Here is a 10,243-nt window from a genome sequence, read left to right as displayed (position 1 = left end):
GAATATGTTCATGGTATATGGAGGAAGATAATTGAAATTGGAAGGCTATACCGACTCTAGCTTCCAAAGTGACGTGGATGACTCGAAGTCAACCTCTGGATTTGTGTTCATGCTCAATGGCGGTGCTGTCTCTTGGAAGAGTTCCAAGCAGGACACCACAGCGGATTCCACCACTGAGGCAGAATACATTGCGGCATCAGCTGCTGCTAAAGAGGCCGTTTGGATGAGGAATTTCATCCAAGAGTTGGGCATTATTCCTGAAGTTTTTGGTCCAGTCCCGGTGTACTGTGACAACACGGGTGCCGTTGCTCAGGCAAAGGAACCAAGGTCTCATCAAAGATCCAAACACGTACTGAGGAAATACCACATCATCCGGGAGATCGTGGAAAGAGTAGACATCACTGTCGAGAGAGTGGCCTCTGCAGACAATATCGATGATCCACTTACTAAGCCCTTGCCAGGACCATTATTTGACAAACATCACGAAGCAATGGGACTGCGTAGTATGACTAGTTGGCTTTAGGGCAAGTGGGAGATTGAAAGAGTGGGTGCCCGGTGAGCCAACTTGTGGCTAAGGGCTTTTATGACTCTATGTATAAACAATCTTTTGTTTAATATAATTTACACTTTTATAATGGCGTTTACTTTATCTTTTATCATATTATTATGTTGTGACATACTATAAGATGTTTAGATGAAGACCTTGAATATACTATAGTGTATGTAAGATGTGGTGGCACATGGGGATGGCTATCATGAAACACATCTTATAGTCACTGTATATTCTAAACAGTTCCTAGTCGATAGAGCCGTCCGTTAATAAGGATAAGGATCGCTCGAGATTGAGACTAGCATTTGCGATGCCGAGTACCACGTTTCATTGGTATGGAACATAGAGATGTTCAAAGCATGCAAATGGATATTCATACGATGAATGATCGAACTACCCTATCCGGACTTTCCAAGTGGTTATCACTTATCGAGTGGATAAAGTCCGCGGTTTTGGTTGTACACCATTAGTCCTTACTACTTGAAACATCATTGAGACTCTATATGCTAATACTGTACTTTGACTCGTTTACCGACTCTATTGGGGTCATCAGGTGTCGGGATTGGGTACAGTTACGACACATATAGGAGTCGATGCTTTGTTGTCAAGGATTCACCACATACTTGCTAGTATGGATATCCTATGCAATCTGAGGAGATATTAGTGTGACGAATCTCTGGCCAGAGTACATGATGTGTTTTAAGAAATGATTTCTTAGTAGCACATGCGATGTCACTATTTGATCTTCAAGATGCATTGCATAGTTATCGAATCTCGAACGACTCTCGATTTACCAATGGTTGTTGATTCGATCGGGATATATGGATGAAGGGACCGTACTGTACGCTAACCAAAATCTATTGGTTCTTGCAGGCACTATCAGTGATACCTAGGGAATCATGGGGCGATGTTGCTAGGCGCTCTTACCATGATTCGATGGGCAAGTCGGAAATTGTTGTTCCGAGTCACAAGGAGTTGTGAGCCCACGGCTAGCTGTATCCCTGAACCATTGAGGGTCACACAAGTAATGGATTTTTAATCCCCGTTGAGATAGTTAAATTTAAAGAGTTAAATTTAATGAACAAAGAAGTAGGACTTCTTATATCAGAGTAGAAGAGTAAGATTTCCTAAAATGACATAGGGATGGGCATTTTTGGAAATCACTGAATTCGGATTCAGAAAATTTATCTTGACTTTAAAAGGTGCAGAAATGGTTTCTGTGCACATTGGTGAAATCGGTTTATCAATCGGAGTCATGATGAATTTTATATTAATTTCTGAACATGCGGGCTTTGCTTGTCAGGCTTGAACTTATGACTAATGGGCCCTAAGCTGTTAGCAGCCCACATTATAAATAAGTTATTGCAGTACAAAAATTGAACAGAACAAGGCATAATTTTCGAAAACACTAGGGTTTTCTCTCTAGTGGCCGCCGCCCCTCTCCTCTCTCTGTCGAAAATTCCAGCCTATGAATTTCGAATTTGCAGTCTGGTTTAACGGATCAAATTCGTTAATTCTCTTCGTAGAAACTTCTGATAGATTTTCTAGTGCAATCTATCAGAGGGATTAAACTTCTGTTCGTGGACCTGATTGAAGAATTGTTCGTCCATCAGTTCCTGGGATATACAACAAGAGCAGAGTTATCTGTTGGTGTCCATAATCTCGTTTCGAGATTCAAGGTAAAAATTTAATTGTTATTTAATTTTTACACGCACAATTTAATCGTAAAGTTTTGATACCCATGATATGGAATCGTTCCATATAAAATTTTAAAACTTCCGCTGCACCGGGTATCAATTCTGATTGATCTGAACATCGTTACACAACAAAATCAATGACATATAAACCATGCAATCACATAATACATGCATACTCAGTCAGGATATCTCGAACAGTACTTTCGTACCTCAAATCAGTGCAAGCTCTACCAACTCTAGGTTCACGCCTATAGTCTGCTCTACACTGCCAAATGATACTACTATTATTAAAGTACTCTAAAAGCCTTAACTAAGCTATTGCATACTCCTAAATATTTTTAGGAAGCAAAAACTATACCTTTGTCCGTCGTTAGCCCTTTGATGTCGATGCCTCCAGAACTTGGGCACAAATCCGCTGCGACTACCGAACGCCTCGCCGGCCCCTGGATCAAGCCTAGGAAGACTAGAACTAAGCAAATAAGACTAGAATGGAGAGGGAATTCTCGGAATTGGCAAATCAAAATGAAGCATCGGCCTTATATTAATAGACAACGATCGGAACCTCCGATCCTCGATCGGATCCTCCGATCCTCGATCGGAACCTCCGATATTGCCATCGGAGCTTTCGAAGATCCTCATCTGCCACATGCCAAAATATCACTGGTTGACTTCGGATAGGGGAGATCGGAGCTTCCGATCCTGCCATACGTCATGCCTGACGTAATTCGATCGGAGCTTCCGATCGCTCATCAGAGCTTCCGATCCTGTTCGGAGCTTCCGATCGCTCCTTCGGAGCTTCCGATCTGTCCGATACCCAATTTGTTTAATTAGCGTTGATTAATCCCTTAATCACTGATTTCGGGTATGGGCTACTACATTACCCGAATGCAAACCAGCCTATGAGACAGCAGACACGAGTCTTTGCTTTGACAGAGGATCAGGCTCAGGCAGCACCTGACGATGTTATACCAGGTAACTGTTTGATTTTCAGTTATTCTTCTCATATTTTGATAGATACAGGTGTTTCTCATTCCTTTATCTCTGAAAAATTTGTGTTTATGCATGCTTTGCCTACTGAGTTTTTGCCTACTGTAGTAGCTGTTACTTCACCTTTGGGTGGAGGAATTTTTTCTGTCAGATTAGTCAGGAACTGTGAACTTTGTTTTGAGGAAAATTTGTTAGAATTCGACTGTATTGTACTTGGGCTATCAGATTTTAACTATATTGTTGGTATAGATGCTTTAACCAAGTACAGGGCAACCGTCGATTGTTTTTAGAAGGTTGTCAGATTCAGACCTGAAATGGCAGATGAGTGGAAATTATTCGGTAAGGGTTCTTGATCTAGAATTCTTTTGATTTCTGTGTTATCGATGACTCGTTTGTTACAGAGAGGTGCAGAAGGATTTTTGGTTTATGCAGTTGACGTACTGAGATCTAGCCCAGAATTGGTTGATATACCAGTGATTAGAGAATTTGCTGATGTTTTTCCATATGAGATTCCTGGATTGCCGCCTATTCGAGAGATCGAATTCCTCATTGATTTATTGTCAGGTACTCAACTTATTTTCAAAGCTCCGTATCGTATGGCACCGATCGAATTGAGAGAATTGAAAGAACAGCTTGAGGATTTGATTGCCAAGGGATACATCAGACCTATTGTATCGCCTTGGGGTGCTCTTGTTCTCTCTGTTTGTAAGAATGATGGTTCTATGCGGCTCTATATTGATTACCGTCAATTGAATCAAGCAACGGTAAAGAACAAGTATCCTTTACCTAGAATAGATGACATTTTTGATCAACTGCAAGGTTATTCTGTCTATTCGAAGATTGATCTGAGGTAAGGTTATCATCAACTGAGAGTGCGTGAGGAAGATGTTCCTAAGACTGCATTCAGAACAAGGTATGGTCATTTCGAGTTTATAGTCATGCCGTTCGGTTTGACTAACACTCCAACGGTTTTTATGGGTTTGATGAACCGTATCTTTCAGCTTTATTTGGATGAGTTTGTTATTATCTTCATCGATGATATTCTTATTTATTCGAAGAACCGTACTGACCATGCAAAACATTTGAGGATCGTCTTGCAGATTTTGCGGGTTGAAAAGTTGTTTGACAAGCTATCTAAGTGTGAGTTGTGGTTGGACTGAGTTGTCTTTCTCGGTCATATTATTTCTGGAGATGAGATTTCTGTCGATCCCAGCAAGATTGAAGCAGTTATGAATTGGCCCAGACCAACATCAGTGCCTGAGATCTGAAGCTTTATGGGTTTATCTGGTTATTATCGTCGATTTATCGAGGGATTCTCATCTATTGCCAAGCCGATTATCCAGCTGACTCAGAAGAATGCGCATTTTATCTGGACTGCAGATTGTGAGGTTTTGTTGATCTGAAGAGGAGACTGACCAGTACTCCGATTCTTTCTATTCCATCAGGTACTGGAGGTTTTACCGTCTTTTGTGATGCTTCTAATCGAGGCTTGGGATGTGTCATAAGCATGTGATAGCGTATGCATCGAGGCAGCTGAAGCCGCACGAGACTCGTTATCCGGTTCATGATCTTGAACTCACTGCGATCGTATTTGCTTTGAAGATCTGGCGTCACTATCTTTATGGTGAGTCTTTCGAGATCTTTTCTGACCATAAGAGCATTAAGTATTTGTTTTCATAGGCAGATCTGAATATGAGACAGAGAAGATGGTTAGATCTGTTGAAGGATTTCGGTTGTGAAATCAAGTATTACCCGAGAAAGTTGAATGCAGTTGCAGATGCCTTAAGCCGAAAGCTTTGTTCTTTATCTCTTTCTACTATCTGTGTTTCTCAGTTGATCGATGATTGTTGCACTTCTGGTTTGGAGTTTGAAATAGATACGAAGACTATCAGAGTATTTGCTATTCAAGCCAAGCCAGAGTTATTTATTTTGATCAAAGAAGCACAGAAGTCTGATTCGAGCACTCAGACTTCAGTAGAGAAAGTCAGATCTGGGCATCAGTCTGAATTCCAGGTTAGAGATAATGTTTTGTTTGTGAATAACTGTGTTGTTGTGCCTGATATTTCGGATTTGAGGCAGCGCATTCTTCGAGAGGCACATTGCAGGCGGTTTAGTGTTCTTCCTGGAGGTCGTAAGATGTATAACGACCTAAAGAATCAGTTTTGGTGGAAGAGAATGAAGAGCGATATTGCAAGATTTGTATCTCGATGTTTGAACTGTTAGCAAGTGAAAGCAGAGAGGAAGCGACCAGGTGGTGTGAGGACCTCGATTCTAATCATCTAATCAAAAGTAAATCAATCAATAAGCAATAATAAGTCAAGACACTAATAATAATTTTTTTTTTTTTTACAAGTTCGAACAACTATTCAACTTCTAAACCAACGGCTCACGTCTATCATTCGATCTCAAGCTAACCATGCCGACTCTGACTAGCTCCTGCCCCACCTGTTGTCAAGTACACATACAAAACAAGACAACAGCCGGATAACTCCGGTGAGAATAAAATCCCAGTATAAGCGACGTAACATGCAATATCAAATAAGTATATCAAAAACATGATATAACATAAAAATTATTCGATGATAAATAAATATGAAATGCATGTGTTTAAAAATCGGGATTATCAAATCGGATAATCAAAGGAGACTCGATACTTCGGTTGGGATCCCGAGGCCAAGATCACGCAACAAACTCACCGACTCTCCCGCTCGAGGTGGTGTCACGTGTCTCAAACCTCTAGACTTTGGTGCAACTATAATGAGTATTCGGGTCGCTAGGCGTAACTCAACAACCTAGGCCACTCAAATATAGCTCTCAAATCGTCTAATTCGCATCGGGGCAACTCAGCCCATTTCAAAATCAAGGATTTAGGCTCAAGATGAATGCACATGATTCAGATGCAATTAAATAAAATTAAAACAACAAATCTCTTTATTCAGACATCAAAATATCGTATATGTCATCTCATTCAATTCATATATTCAAAATCATGAATATAATATCGAAACTCATTGAATTAATTTCAAATAAGCAAAATCATGTTTTTCGATCAAATAAATGCATCAATATTTCAAATCAAAATCATATAAACAAATTCATGTCTTTCAATTCATATCGAAAATTAATCAATTAAATTAATAGCTCATACAAAATCATATAAAAGAATATATTCAATCACTATCAAATAATCATGCAAGTATGTGATTTTAACGGAAACTCGAGAATCTCAATCTCGCTCGAGTGTTCATTCCTTTCGAAATCAACATCAGCTCATACATCAATTTTCCAAATCTGGAAAAGCTCAAATCCCTAGACTGCTGATTTCTACCTCTAATTATCCTCGAATGGCTTCCAATCTGCGAAAAATCACATAATATAAAAAAAGTCAACTTTGGTCAACTCTGGTCAAACTTTGACCGCTAAATTGCAAACTTTATTGTGTTCTCACCGCTTCACGGTTTCGAATCTCAACTCAAAACTTGGATATTTGAATTCATCACGTCGAGACGATCAAAATTGGGTAATATGTCGAAATCCGGTGGCTCGCCGGAGAAGATGGCGGCGGCGATGCAAAACTTCTCCAAAAATTATGAAATTTGGCAGGGTTGTAGAGCTTGACGAGACGATCTCAACCATCTAAGCCACGCCCAGAATGGAGCTCCGACGCTCCGTAGATCGGAGAAATATAGGGCGGCGCGGGCGAAGTCTTTGAGCTCCGATCTTGGCCTGAAATGGTCTAAAACCGACGGGTTATGGTTGGGAAATGTTCTACACACCTCATAGCATCGATTAATAGCCTTAACACCAACAAAAACGGGCTCAAATCGCAAATTTTTCCGACGAAAAAGATGATGAATAGTACCTGCGCAAATTTTGTCTGTTCTACGTCAATTTCCCAGCGATCCAACCGTCTGATCATCGATTTTTTTACAACAATAGCTTTGTCTTGATGTTGGATACAGAGTGACCGATCGGATCTTTGATCAGTGGTCCGGTGAATGTCCAAAAAAATCAAAAACCTGGACTGCTATAGTACCCACGAAAATTCTGTGCAGAACTCGTCTGTTATTTCTCATTTTCCCGGCGATCCAACCGTTGGATTTTCGATTTCTTTATACCAATAGATTCATCTTGATCTTGGCTACAATCTGACCTTCGGATCTTTGATCGGGTCTCCGGTGAATGGCCGGAAAAATAAAAAAACGACGGCTGCTATAGTAAAGTCGAGAAAATGGGAAAAATTGGGGAAAAAATCTTGATCCGTGTTTTCTCAGTGTGAGTTTTTCTATTTATAGTAACCCGATATTTTTGGATCTCAAAATAATTTATTTGATACACAATTGGTAAAATTAATCCTCAATCTGATATTTTTCTGGTACACAAACCCAAAATCTATTAACATCATTATCTGAAATTATTGACTTTGACCAGTCAATTGAACTCATAATTTTTCAAATTAAAATAAAAGTCCAACTTAGACTCTGACCAGTCAACTCGGTCAAATATTCTCCAAATCAATTTATCCGGCATAAAAAATTATTTTTATTTCAATATCTCAATAATTATTTCAAAATGCCCAAAATATCAGATATCCAGAAAGAGTCAAATTCATTAATTAACTGACACGTGTATTTTGTAAATACACTCTATAATCTCATTAGCAATAATAATTATTTTATCAATTCCATAATTATTTTAATTGTTAATTGATTCAGTAAATAATTTTTGGGGTGTTACAATTCTCCCCCTCAAAGAATTAATTTCGTCCTCGAAATCGTAAGCAATCTGAGCACATCAGATAAATATCTGAAAGAATCTGTACTCAATCTCATTGCAATAAGGAGATTCGAATTATCTATCTCAATTCTTGTTATAGCTTCCAAGTGATTTCTTCGACTCTTCTTTAAGTCATTATACTGAAACAACTAGAATTGACTTGTTCTAGAACTACTTCTCTTTCGGTATGTAATCTGTATCTGTCATCGATTATCGATCAATCAAAGTAGTTCAAAGTCTCATTCAATTTGGTCTCATCTCGCCAAAGTATAAAGGAACGAATCTTGTTCCATTATTAAAGTCTGAATCAAGACTTACAACTCTGACACATCTGTCTCGCACTGTTCTGATTCTATAACTGATGTATTTCATAATCATCATTCTCGAAATGAGAAAAAATTTCGCAGTACTCATCGTATATCACTTAGAAAGGAGTCATCTCTAAATGCTTCTGGTATTTGTTCAAATCAGAACAATCAACCAAATCATGAATCTAGCCAACTAAAGCAAACTCTAGCACTACGGCTCGTGGAATATCCTCCCAAAACCATGAACATTTTTCTCTAGTTGTCTGTCGATCTGAAAATAATATATTATACTTTGATAAGGCGAGGAAAAAGAGTTTCTTGAATATCTAACTCTGACCTAAATTCAGTTATCAGATTTTATCTGTCTGTCAGTTGATAATGGATCAACCAAGGATACTTCGAAATCCTTTAACAAGTCAACAATTCAATCTTCAATCGATCAATCTTAATCTAGGCTCAATACACAGTTTAGAATTCAGAGAAAACTTATGTCAATCAGACAGTTCCTAATATCCCAAACTCATATACTGAGTTAATCTTAATCAAATCGGTATTCCTCTAATGTCTTCACGTAAAAATTCGATCAATCAATATTTCGCAAAATTCCAAAATTCAATATCGGAAAGTCCTTTCTTCGCTATCGTTTCTGTAACACCCGGTATTTTAAATACGTAAATCCGCATGCATAATTAGGATATTTAATTATTTAAATTTTAGATTTATGGGTTAAATAATTATGTGAATTATTTGTGCATGATTTAATTTATTTGTTTAAGCATTTAGCCCATAATTAGTGATTTTTATGATTTTTAGTATTTTAATTATTTTATCGCGTAGACGGGACCGTGGACGGACGAGATGACAACTTTCTAGCCAATTTATTTCATGAGCCTTTTAGAGCCCTAAAATATTATTTTGAGTTTTATTATCTCAAAATTTTTAGTATTTAATTTTATATAATTTTAGGAGTCCATTTTATTCAAAAATTAGCCAAAATATTGACTTTTTAGTATTTTTAAAATCTCCTTAATTATATATTTCGAGATTATGATTTATTATTAAAGTTATTATATTTTTTTTTTAGAATCTTCTATTTTAATAATGATCTCTTAAATCATTATTGAGATCATTATCTACCTAATTATTTTATTCTAAATTATTAACCTAATTTAAAAACCTATACTAAACCTACCCCCAACCCCACGCTTTCACCATCAGCCGCCCCACCTCCACTCTCCATCATCTTCTTCATCGTGTCACAGCCACGGAGACTCCATAGCCACGTTTTCGAAGGTCTAAAGCTTGTCGTCGTCGTCCCGTCGTCCCGGAAATGTTCTACGCAAATTGTTCTTTTAATTCTTCGGTGAAAGGCATGTATTTATTGCTCTTTTCTCGTACCATATCAGCGTTATACGTGTGTGTTGTGTATGTTTCGAATTGTCCAGAATTTTTCAGAAATATGAATCGAGTTTGGTGTTATTGAAGCTAGACCGTGCGTGTTCTTCATCCATTCTCACGAAAATTTTTCTTAGCCATGGTCGGATAGCTGCTGGTCAAGGTGGGTACGGTGTATTAGGTAAGTCTAGACTCGAATGGCTCGAGTGGTTCGAGCCAAACGAGCCTAAGATTCAAGCCAATAGGCGATCGGGTGCCCATGGTTGCGCAGACTAGGGTTTTTCGGAAGGGCTGCGGGTTCGTGGTTCGGGCGCTGCATGGCATTGGTTCAGGGACCAGGTTAGGTCCGCCCAGACGTGGGCTATGTCTGGGCGGCGGGGCTCCGGCCATGGGCGGCCGGAGCAGGGCGGCAGCAGCCCTAGAAGGGCTGCTGCTCGCGGCCGAGGGAAAACTAGGGGGCGACGGGTTTAGGTGCTAGGGTTGGTTCCGGGTCGGGTCTTGGGTCTGGGTCGGGTTCAGTAAGTCTAGGG

This window comes from Henckelia pumila, chromosome 1 (genome assembly GCF_033568475.1).
Source record: "Henckelia pumila isolate YLH828 chromosome 1, ASM3356847v2, whole genome shotgun sequence".
NCBI lineage: Eukaryota > Viridiplantae > Streptophyta > Magnoliopsida > Lamiales > Gesneriaceae > Henckelia > Henckelia pumila.
Note: the sequence above shows the minus strand (reverse complement) of the source record.